The following is a 12877-nucleotide window of genomic DNA, read 5'->3' on the forward strand; positions in this document are numbered from 1 at the left end:
AGATGCAGGACTGCCCCGGCGGGACCGCTCTAGCTATGGTGGCCCCCATTTGACAGTGAACTACGCTTTTAATACGGTCTTTCAAACAGGTTCACATCCATTTTAGAGTAATTTAATCGAGACAGCATTTCCCGAGATTCCTTATGAGAATGTCCAGGCTTCCTGGTTTCTAGCAGCTTCTTTTCAGCTATCCACCATTGCCACTGCTGTAAGGGGACGTAGTTCGGCAGTGCCACCCGCTCACACCGCGTCGGAATCTGGGCCCAAGGATCTGCATAAAGGGTGAGTTATAAATGGTGTGGGTGTGGATGGTGTTCCTAACCCCAACTGTTTAAGAATCTGGAGTCAGGCCTCAAAGTCATGAGATTTATTTTTAAAGCTCATGATTTATAAGTCAAACTGGGGCACATTTTCTTTGTCTTCTGGTTTCCTTCCCTTTCGTGGGTGCTTGGGGCCTGTTTTAAGCTCGACAGTGTTTGTTTTTAAATGACAGGTGGGATTTTTGCCTTTCACTTGAATCCAGGAGCTGGGGCTTGGGAAAAAAAACATCACTTATTGTGAGACTCATGATAAAAGTGCAAGCGTTGGCAACACACTGTGTGTGTGTGTGTGTGTGTGTGTGTGTGAGAGTGAGTGAGTGAGTGAGTGAGAGAGCGCGCTCCTGCATGGACAGAAACAAACTGATTTAAATCCATAATGCCCCAATTCCTGCAAATGTCTCTGCCCTATTCCCAGCTGGACTGAGTTACTGAGAGATATCTTGGGTGGGGCTAAACCTTTCTGATGCCATCATGGAAACATTGGTCAGACCCTTCCTTGCTGCTTGGGCAGTGCATGAGCTAGTCCCTGGCTAGGGGCTGTGGAAATACAATGTCTGTGCAGAAATCTGTTTTGAGACCAGCCAGCGAGGGGCAGAGTAGTCACAAGAAATACATTGGCCTGAGTTGAGGCCTGGTTCTCGCTCTAGGATACCAACCTGTTCTGCCTGAGCCCTGTTGGACTGTCCCAGGGTTTTCCTTTGGTTGCTGGGGCAGGGCGCTCTGTTCAGTGCATGTCCCCATGTCAGCAGTGCTCAAGGGCTGTCACAGCCCACCAAGCATTCTTGCCCCTTTGCCGTCGGGTGGGGTGGCCGTGGGAGCAGGGGCAGGTGGTGGGGAATCTGGACTAGGCATCCCATTTGTGGGTCTTCATTGCATGTTCTCTACCCCTGCTTCACGGATTCTCTCTGGCCAGGGGACTTGTCTGGCCCCCATAGCTGAACACTTCCCAAGCCATAGTGGAATCCCACCCCACCGCCTCCTACTGTGCCCCCTCCCCCCTGTGGATCTCTGCCCAGCCCTCCTGACCATACCCTGCGCAGCGGGGCCCAATCCTCAGCTGCAGTGAGCCAGGGTGGGTCCTGAGCCCTCCCCTAACTCCAGCCATGGGCATCTTGGCCCTGTGCGTTTCACTGGAAGGTGAAGCTCCCACCCCCCGCCCCGAGGTGTGACCATGCCCAGTAAACGGGGTTAACCCGTGGCTACGCTGGGGAAAAGGGTGGGGTTTTCTGGCATACGGCAGTGCTGGGGGCCTGGCCCCTTGGCATTCCAAGCCTGCCCTCCTGGACACCAGTTTGCAGCACTCGTGAGGTGCCAGCCCTGCAGCCAATCACTGCCCCCAGCTGGGAAGGACGAGGATCATTCCAAGTCTTGGTATGGACCATTGGACCAAGATTCCTGCAAAGCTGCTGCCCACCTCACACAGGCTATCTGCCCAGCCAGTGCAGGGGAGCCCAGGGGATCGAAGAACTTGAGAGCTGCCCTGCTGGCTCTGACGCTGGCCCATGCCAGAGCCTCAGGGTGTGTACAGAGCAGGGCAGTTATGGGGTGATCCACCCATCTGCCATGCCTGATTTCTGGCACCCAGAGGTTTAGGGACACCTAGAGTGTGGGGTTGTGTCCCTGCCCATCTTGGCGAATAGCCATTGATGGACCCATCCTCAATGAACATATTCAGGGCTTGTTTGACACCCACCTCCCTGTTAGCCTTTTGGCCTTCACACCATCCCCTAGCAATGAGTTCCACCGGTTGGCTGTGCATTGTGTGAAGAAATACTTCCTTTTGTTTGTCTGACACCTGCAGCCTATTAACGTCAGAATGTGAGTAGGGATGTGTCACTCACCCTTCCCCGCAATACAAAAACCAGGTTTTTGTATTGCGGGGAAGGGTGAATGACACATCCCTACTCACATTCTCCACACCACGCTTGGTTTCATAGCCCGCTGGCATTGCCTCTTTTAGCCAGCTGCTGTCCAGACCTTGGCATTTGGAGGGACAATGTCTGAATCCCGAGGGTGCTGGGCCGGTCTAAGGAGCCTCTGCGCTGGGTTGCTAGTTCAAATCCAGCCCAAGTCAGCAGTGGCTGGTGGGTGTCTCCATGGCAAGGCCTGCTTGGGAGTGTGAGTTCAGTGCTGTTGGCACTGAATGTCCCCCTAATTGGCAGTGACAATGAAAGGCCAAGGACTGACTGGGCCCTGGAGTCTGACTTCCCAGATTCTCTCGTGAAGGGGCTGTATCTGCCCTGTGCATGGAGGACTCAGCGCTGAGGCAGAACAAGGGTTTGCTGGGCAGAAGGGGCACCTGCCGTTCATCCCCTCCACATGTCACCCCAGGAGTGGGGAGGGGGTGTTTTCAGGGGTAGGGATCCCTCGTGGAGGGATGGGGGTGACCCCTCTAGCCTGTAACCCCTGTCAGTCTCCTGAGAGAGAGCCCTGTGCTGCATTACAGGCTGCTGCCCCCCAGCCAGCTAAGCCAGTGTTTGCAGTGGCATCAATTTAATTGCAGGACTGAGTGGGTGCCCTGGGATCTCTGGAGCCTCCTAGTGGTGGAGAAAGGGTGAGGATGTGGCTGTAGTGCCTATAAAGGGTGCAGGGGAAGCTTTGGACATGGACAGACCCTGTGGTTCGCTCTGGCTCCCTGCCTGGGCTGGCCCCATGCTGTGTCTCCTGCACGCTGGTCTGGATGAAGGGCCTGCTGACAGCAGAGGCGGCCACCGCTTTGTTCAGCTCGGCGAGCGGATGTCCCCGGCCGCCCGGCCTAGTGGTGGGAACAAAGGCAAAGTGGGCAGAGGTGGGTGCATTATCCCTAGTGTAACTCAGACGCACTGATCCGCCCTTGGCAATGTCAGAGCGACCTAGCAACCAGGAGGTCTGGGAGCCAGGCAAAGAGTGGAGAGGTTCCATGATCTCTCAGCAGAGCAGGACTAAGTGGGGGCAGCACCAGCTACTGTCACTGGGGAGAAAGATCCCGGGGTCACGCATCACTGGCTGGCCAGCTCTGCCCCTCATTCCCCCCTCTGGGGACTGTAGGGTTAACGTGTTCTTGGGAGCCAAGGGCTTGTGCTCTGATGGGAGGTTCAGACCCAGGGAGTTCTGTGCCCCGAGATGCCAGACGGGGAGGGAGGCAAGTGCTGCATTTGGCAGCTTGTCGATTGGGGCACAGACAGCACCGTTGCAGGCCATCTGGTGCTAAGAGCGGTGTGCAGTGGGGGGAGGGAATCAGCTGCTTCTGCATTGCTACATAGACCTCGCAGAGTTCCTCCACCACAGCCAGTCCGAAGTCCATGGGCGTGGCACTGGGACCATCATACCAACTCGGCCCCCGCCACAGGCTCTAAGCCACATTTGAAGTCACTCCTAGGTTCCTGGGCCTACCAGGGCCTCCAGGAGCTGGGATTTAGCAGGTCATCCTGCTTTAATTGAAACCGGATGTGGTGGTAAGGGTGTTGAGGGGTCATCGGTCCCATGGTGATGGGGGATCCCATGGGGAGAGGGGTCAGTTACGGGGCGGGAGAGGATGGTAGTGATTCATTGCGAAAAAGCCGAAGTTGTTTGGTTCTGCGCGTTCCGAACAAACAGATAGGGGAGGGGAAGGGGGAAAGGAAAATGTTGCTGGGGGGATAGAAAATTTTGAAAAAAAGCCAAATGTTGCAGAGGTGTTCATCGTTGAGACCAGGGAAGGGAAAAGAAAAAGTTTCCTGTGATGCATTTTGCGCAGGCCCAATGTCCCACGCCCTGGGGTGGCGGGCTAGTCACTATAGAGCAGGGCATGTGCCAGTGCAGGTTCTAGAGCAGCAGAGTATGTGCGTGCCCCACCATCTTTACCGGCCCAACGCCCCTGTGAGATAGTCACGTTTTCGCCCCAGTGCACAGGTGGGGTGTTGAGGCCCAGTGTCTCAAAGGGAAATCACTGGGAGTTAGGTGCTGAAATACTTCGGCGGATCTGGACCTGAGTGTCCAAAATCACCTAGTGACAGAGCCGTGCATTGAGTCCAGATCTCCTGAGTTCCCGGCGAGTGTCCTACCCACAGGGCCATAGACCTATACGGTGAGAAGGGACTGCAAGGGTCATCTAGTCTAACCCCTTGCCAAGATGCAGGATTTGTTGTGTCTAAACCATCCCAGACAGATGGCTGTCCAGCCTCCTTTGGAAAACCTCCAGTGAAGGAGGTTCCACAAGTGCCCGAGGAGTCTGTTCCATTGTCCTGCTGTTCTTACAGTTAGGAAGTTTTTCCTGAGATTCAGTCTAGATCTGCTATGCTCTAGTTTGAACCCATTGCCTCTTGTCCTGCCCTCTTTTTTTAATGGCAGCCTTTCAAGTTATCTGAAGACAGCTATCATGTCCCCCTCTTAATCTCCTCTTTTCCAAAGTAAACATCCCCTGTCCTTTCAGCCTTTGCTCATGTGGCTTAGATTCCACCCCATCTTTGTTGCTTGCATCTGGATCCTTTCCAGTTTCTCTACATCCTTTCTATACACTGGTGCACAGACAATGCATGGGGATGGGGGGAAGAGGATGTAGGGTCACACGCCCCCACAGATTTACTGCTTGGCTTGTACTGAGCATGCTCAGTAACACTGCTGAAGCCAGCTGCCCTCATTCTGCTCCTTCCCCCCACTATTGGCAGGCCTGGGCTGTGTCTGCATTGGTGACCAAATCGGGACACAATACTCCAGCTGAGACCCAACCAGCGCCGAGTAGAACGGTACTATCACCTCCCGTGACTTGCACGCTATGCCTGTTAATGCAACCTAAAACTGCACTTGCTTTTTTCGCACGTTGCTGACTCGTGTTGAGATTGTGATCCACCACATGTCTCAGACCCTTTTCAGCAGTGCTGCTGCCATGCCAGTTTTCCCCCGTTCTGTGTTTGTGCATTTGGTTTTCCTTCCCTAAGCGTAGCACCTTACATTTGTCTTGGTTGAATTTCATTTTGTCACCTATAGCCCAGTTCTCCCATTTATCAAGAACCCTCTGAATTTTAGATCTATTCTTCAAAGTATTGGCAACGCTCCCTGCCCCAGCTTTGTGTCATCTGCAGATTTGATCAGTCTGCTGTCTATATCTACATCCAGATCACTAATAAACATGTTAAACAACACTGGCCCCAGAACAGATCCCTGGGGAACCCCACTTGAGACCTCCCTCCAATCTTACATCATTCCATTAATACTCTTTGTTTGTTGTTTAATCAATTTTGTATCCACGTAATGGTAGTTCCGTCGAGCCCGCATATCTCCAGCTTACCTATCAGACTGTCTTGTGGGACTGTGGCAGAAGCCTTGCTGAAGTCCCGGTATATTATGTCCACCACATTCCACCTATCCACCAAAGCAGTTACCCTATTTCAGGTAAATCCATGCTGCTGCTAGCGATCATCCCTTCATCCTCCAGGTACTTGCAAATGGAATGTTTCATACATTGCTGTCGTAGTTTCCCAGGTACTGAGGAACCAGGCCTGGTTCCTCCTTTTCCCCCTAGATGGGTGCCACATTAGCCCTTCTCCAGTCTTCCAGGCCATCCTTCCCTCCTCTGTCTCAGCCTGCCAGTGGGACTGCGCTGGGCCTGGAGCCTTTACCCTTGGGACCCCAAGGGACTAGAGGAGGGGCTGTGGGGTCACTAAATCCCCTGTAAATAATAAAGCACAGCAAAGCATGTGGGTGCACCGAGTGCAGCGCTACCCAGGTGAGAACTGTCCCCAGCCACGCAACTTGCTGCTTTCAGCATGGCCCAGCTCCAGAGAGCCAATTGCCCCAGCTCATCCCTTTGTCAGTCGACTGGAGTCATTGCCTTCGGATCTGAAGCCGGCCAAGTTACGCCAGCCGAGTGGGTTCAGGGCTGGCTCCACGCTGAAAGAGTCAGAGGGGTTTGGCTTGTTCTCCACCTGGCCTTCTACCCCACTGGCCATCAGCACAATGCCTGGATTTTCCGTGGCACTAACAGTGCCACTCTGCTATGTGCGTGAAAGGGGATGGACTCGGGAGGCTGCTAGGCCTTTGCAGCTCACTCCTCTGCCCCTGGTTTTGAGCGTGCCCCCAGAGAGGACTGTGCACCCTACAGTGTGTGGGCTCTGACCCACAGCTGCCTCTGACACCCACCGCTGAGCAACATAGCACCAGGGGACTTTGCCCTCATTACCCACCCATTCATTACACCTGCACAACACGTGGCTGAGTGCTGCGTCTGTGGCTGTGACTCACTGAAAGGCCTGTTGCCTTGTCTGTGCACTGCTGCTCTGAAGTTATTAATAGAGCAAAAGAAGCCCCAAAAGTGCTAATCAACCCCCCTGTCGGCTCCTACAGTGGTGTGGGGGGTGCAGTTCATCGCTGGTCTTGGGATAACATATGGGTGTGTGAGTAATGAACACTCATGATTGCCTGGGAGGTAGGCCAAACCTGCTAACCACATGGCATCGATGGGGAAACTGAGGCAGAGAAGGGCCGGACCTTAGCTTAATCTATAAAGGGATCCAGTGGCACAGCTGGCATTAGTACTAAACACTAACGCTGGGCAAGTATCTGATTTTTCAGTTCACTGGCTGTTCTGAAAAAAAAAATAGAAGAAAGTTTTCATTTCAGGTTGACAATGATCCAATGTGCAAAGTTTCAGAAAGTTTCAGTGAACTTAAAATTAAATAAATAAATTTTGGTTCATAGGAAACATTTTCTTTTTCTTTTCCTGAGTGAGTTTTTAAAATGTTCTTTAATTAAGTTGAAGAAGGTTTTGAAAGGAGGCGTTGTTTCAAATTGAAAAAACAGGGTTTCAATTTTTTTAGAATTCTTTTTTAGGTTTTTTTACCCCATCAGAACAATTTGGTGAATTTGACCCCAGTTTTCCAAACTCATAGATTCCAAGGCTGGGATCATGGAGGCTGACCTCCTGCATAGCACAGGACAGAGACCTGCCCCAAAACAATTCCCAGAAAAACAGCCAGTCTGGATTTAAAAATTGCCAGCACTGGAGAATCCACGACGAGTCGACCCTTGATTAATTGTTCCAGTGGTTAATTACCCTCATTGCTAAAAATGTACACCTTATTTCTGATCTGAATTAATCAAGTTTCATCTTCCAGCCTTCAGACTGTGTTATGCTTTCTGTGCTAGATTGAAGAGCCCATTATTAAATATTTGTTTGCCATGTAGGTACTTATGGGATTTTCATTAGTAGTGATGAGGGGGAGGGGTGGTCCAGCACTGGACTAGCCGGGGGATGGGATATGCATTAGCAGTGCTGGGAGGGAGAGGTTACTCAGCACTGGAATAACTGATGGGATTTGCATTGCCCATCTATTTTGGACTGCGTAGAGTTCCCATTTATAGCCCCTAAGAGGCTGAATCCCTCTCCCACAAGGGTACAACAGGGTGTCCTCTTGTTGACTGTAACAGGCAAGGTAGGCCTGGCCCCCTGAGATGGGCAGGATGCCCTCCACCCCCGAGACCCTAGGGGAGGAAGGGAGGCAGCCCAAGGCCTGGCCTCACGGTCAGCGGGCGAGCTTTCCACCTCGATGGAGGCAGCAGACCGCACACGCCAGCTCCCAAACCTCTTTCTTGCCTGGGGTGGGCACCTTGAGAGACCAGTGCGGCGAGACAGAAGGAGAGAATTTCTGTCTTTCTTAGAGCAACTTGTAATAGATTTTCCAGGCAAAACAGATTTGCAGTGAGGAGGCCTTGTCACAAGCCATCAGCCTCAGCTGAGAAGAAACAGATGGAGAGTTAATTTGGGGGGGGGGGGCAGGCGCAGCGTCTCCTCGGCTTCCCCGCCTTTCCCCATTGCTTTGGGGCCTGGCTCTGGTCAGGAAGGGACAACTTGGAGAGGGAGGGAGTTATTATTTCAACCCTTTGTTCTCCTCAGCTGCTTCCCCTCCCCGCTGCATCCCATCAGCTCCCCGCCATCTCTTGCTGGGGCACAGAGGGCAGTGTCAAATACAGGGGGAGGAATGAAGGGGGGACCTGTTGGATGCTGCCTCAGTGTTCGGCCGTAGACCCTAGTGCTATGTTGGGGCATGCTCTGCAGCCACCCACCCCCAAGGTTCAAGTTGCCCTTGGCTTCCTTAACTCACCCCACTCCTCCACCAGCTAGGCCTAGCCTCTGTCCTGTCCCTTGATGAAGAGAGGAGACAGGCTGGGGTTAGTAAGGCTGAGTAAAAAGGGGGATCCTTTACTGAGGCTGCTGGATGCAGACTCTGTGGTTCTCTCTAGCTCCGGGAATGACTAACGCAGCCTGTCGCTACACAGGGGCCCCTACAGCCTGACCTCTGTCGAACAGTCATAGAGGGGAGCCCATCACTTCCACCCTAGCTGCATCCCCCATTTGTTTGAGAGTCCATTGAGTTTCCGTTCTTGGCAGTGTGGGTGGAAGGTGTGCGGGGACTGCAGCCAGCAGTAGCAGTGATGGTGGCTTTGGGGACAGTCACCAAGAAGATGATGGTGGCTGTGGCTGATGCCTGTTACCAGCAGTGCTGGCAGCTGAGGTGCGAATTATATGGGATGGCCTGAGCCTTTCAGGGGGCTCCTGAATTGGGGCATTGTCTCCCTGCCACCTAGGATGTTACCGCTCCTCCCAGAGCACCCTCACTCCACTCTCTGATCGCTGCACTGCTCGCTGGGCTCCCTCTGTAATATTCCCCTGGGCTGGTTTTCTCTGGAGTCTAATTCCCATGCCAGACCAAAGCAAAATTGTGGTGATGTGAGAGGATTTCCTTTTATTGTAGGTATGGTTATTAGCAGAGAGAGTTGAAAGATTCTTGGTGCATTGTATCCCCGGTTTGGTTGGTGCATCCTCATTCTCTTCTTCCCAAGTTTCTACCACAGCGTTTTCAGATGAGGGGACCCTTGCCAACTGTTTGCCTTGACTCTTTGCCATCTCTGTCCTGTGGTTGGTCACCAAAGGTCACATGATGGCACATCTGCTCCCTTACTGGATGACATACAACATAGGGCTAGGAATGAGCGAGTAACACACTTTCTGATACAAATGTTTGGACAAATTCCCATTCATAGTAAAATGCAATATTGGGGTTAGCTGCCTTTTAGGGGCCCTAAGCCTGACTACACAGGTCAGAGTGACCACCACGAGGCAAGTTAAACTAGCCAGGGCTACACTGGATAATAACCTGCTGTTGCTAGTGGTGGGGATACTTGAAAAAGGGCTATGGCTGATGGACTACCCCAAGACCGAATGGAAGCCACCTCCATCTAACCACGAAATCAGCTGCCCCTTTCGAACCTACTGCTAGGCTAAATCTTGAGGGTGGGGGACGTGAAAGGGAAGGTTTGTCAGGAAGAGCAAGGGAGGGGGGTTGGAAGCTGGTCGGGCCAGCCTGTGGCAAGCAGGATTTCAAGCCTGATACACGTTGAGAGGTAGCTTTGCTCAGCAGCTACCTGTGTTGAACCTAAGTGACCGAGACAGATCCTGACAAGAGCGGCTCAGTGCCGGAGACCCCCGAATAGCTCTCAACACTGTGACAGGAACAATACAGGAATGACCAGATCTGGATGTCAAGCTAGAGAGAAGTGGGGTGGAGACAAGAGGGGGAGAGGTGCTGTGTGGCGCTGGAGTCGACTTGGGGGGCCCCAGACTGAGGCATCTGAGGGAGGTGTCCTGAGCCTGGATTTAAGCTGAGGCTGCTGTGGCCATTGGCTGTCGGTCTGGCCTGGGCAGCTCGTGCCCCAATTCTTCTGTTGAGCAGGTCCCCCAGGGCCGGGATAGTGAGGGAGCTAGGGGTCAGGATTATGGGGCACTGGGTGAGCTGTGGAGGTGCAGCTCTGAGACACAGGGGTGTGGGAAATTGCCTTTCAATGAGCAGTTGACCAATTAAATAATAATTATTTGATGATTGAACCTGTCTTTAAAATGAGGACAGCACCTGCTGTCTGGCCTGAGTCTCCCTTGTTGCTGGCAGTCGAAGACCTCTGCCTGGAGATATAGAATCATAGAAGATTAGGGTTGGAAGAGACCTCAGGAGGTCATCTAGTCCAACCCCCTGCTCAAAGAAGGACCAACCCCAATTAAATCATCCCAGACGGAGCTTTGTGAAGCCGGGCCTTAAAACCCTCAAAGGATGGAGATTCCACCACCCTCCCTAGGTAACCCATTCCAGTGCTTCACCACCCTCCTAGTGAAATAGTGTTTCCTAATATCCAACCTAAACCTCCCGCACGGCAACTTGAGACCACTGGTCCTTGTTCTGTCATCTGCCACCACTGAGAACAGCCGAGCTCCATCCTCTTTGGAACCCCCCCTCAGGTAGTTGAAGGCTGCTATCAAATCTCCCCTCACTCTCCTCTTCTGCAGACTAAATATGTAGGTGACCCTCCAGCAGTGCACCCAGCCAAGCACTGGATTCCCTCAACAACAGCAGCAGCAGCTTCTGCTATTGATCGTCTGCATCTCTAAGGTGTCCATCACTGCAGTATCTGTCCGGCCTAGTGCTGACTTCTCAAGAACACAGACACTGGCAACACAGATTAGTTGATGCTGAGGCTCTTTTTGATGTCATTTTTTGCCCAGCCACTGGTGGATTGGCATGCCCAGCAGATGTGCTTGGCTAAATTTCTGGGAATTCCACTTGTCCTGGACTAGGTACTGCTTGGAGACTCACAGATTCATCATCCAGCGCTGAGGAAAAGCAAAAATGTTCCATGAGCCACCAGCGATCCAGAGACCCCAGTCTGAGACCATAGATGCTGTCTGAGCCTTAATGACCTCACATTCAAGCCCCCATCATTACCAGTCAACAGACAAAACTCAGAGCTATAGAAAGGTTCTGTAACCGTAATGGTCACATTCGCAACCAAAATAGCATGCTGATTTCTCTGCCCCTGGCAAACAGAGGTGTTGCCAAGTAGGGATGGGTGAATAATGGAGTTTTTGGTTCACTGGCAAGAAGTCAGAAGAAAATTAGTCTCAGATCAGATGGAAAGTGAAAACTTTTCAAAAGTTTTGGGGAATTGAAAAGTCAAAAAAACCATGTTTGGGGTTGAGTGAAATGTTTCATTATGACAAAGTGAAAAGGTTTCGTTTCCATTATGACCATTTTTAAACGTTTTTGAATTTTCAAAAATAAAATTAAAGGAAATTTTGAAATGAAAAGTCATTTCAAACCAAAACATTGAAATATTTCATTTGAAAAATGTGAAGATGAAACGTTTGGGGTATTTCAGAATTGTTTTGATAGTGTATTTGGCAAATGACCAGGTCGGTGAAGCTGACACAGATGCGGGAAATGTTTAGGTGTTGCTGGATCTTCATTTTGTGCCAGAAAAAAATTTCATGCAAAATATTTTGCCTGGCTCTATTGCCACCTGCTGCGTCTAAAGACTCCTTTAAAAAATCTGCCAGGACAAACAATGTCTGGGTTTTTCCGTATTTCTCCGCCAGTATTTGTACAATGGCAACATTTTCTGATTAAAGAGCAGTGTGATGGCACCCGGTGGCCTCAGCGTCCAGCTCTGTTGGCAACTCCCCCTTATACAATATAAATATATTATTCACCACTGCACAGTATCCTGCTTTGCAGCTCAGGGGCTGTGCATGACCCTACCAGCTGTCAGTTCACACAACACATGCTGGGGAGTGACCGTTCTGGAGCCAGATCATCTGGGGCTGTACAATCAACAATTGTCCACGCCAACAAGCTCCAACACCCTGCTCTGGGTAGGTCTAGCACCTCCCCCTCTGGTGGCTACTCTGCAGAGAGGATAAGAGCCTACTCCTACTGCCAGAGAGGATCAAGTTACTTGTTTAGCTGAAGTTCTAGCCCCAGTGGTGGTAATTAGATTTAGAAGTAGGAGGCCTCCAGGGAAGCGGTGCTGGTGAGTCCATAGGCGATGTCCTTTGCTCAGAGTCAGCTGGAGTCAAGGCCAAAGCTGCCATGAGGAAAGACCTTTAAAGTGATTTCTGTGGAATTGTCAATCGCCCTGTTGGCCAGCCTGGTCCTGATTTGCCTCGTGTGTTTTCACACATGGACCTGCTAAAGGCAGTGGCTCCTGATGCAGGAGCTGGGATTGGGGCATGGCCACTTTCTTCCCATCATCCTGTAGGGCAAAGCCTGCATGTGTCACTGCCCTGCCGCAGGGCGTCAGCCCCTGCAGAGAGGCTGGGGGCAGTCCCCGGGGTAGGGTGTGCACTGCTGCATCTCCAGGATAGCAGACATTCTGGTGCTGCTGTGAGGGGGATCCCATTGCTGAGAGTGCCCTGCCCCCATCGGCATGACCTCGCACGCACCATCACGCTGGCGGGGGTGGGCTGCATGCTGTGAAAAATGGCCCCCACTGTGTCCCCAGCAACTCCACATGAGAATACCAGATAAATCCACATCCGGGTCTAAATCGCTACCAGGCAGGGGACGATGCTTCGGAAAAACAGCACTGGCTGGCTTAGAACCAGCTGGCTCACCTCCCCACCTGCTCCAGTGTCAGGGGCCAGCTGGGCAGGGGCACAAAGACAGGTGTTTGCCGCAGGGCCGTGGGCAAGGGGCATGGATTGGGGCAGGACCTCAGTGCCGACAGTGGAGGATCCCTCGCTTGAACCCTGGCAAGGCCAGGACGTCCTGGAAGGC

Source organism: Chelonia mydas, chromosome 10 (genome assembly GCF_015237465.2).
Source record: "Chelonia mydas isolate rCheMyd1 chromosome 10, rCheMyd1.pri.v2, whole genome shotgun sequence".
NCBI lineage: Eukaryota > Metazoa > Chordata > Testudines > Cheloniidae > Chelonia > Chelonia mydas.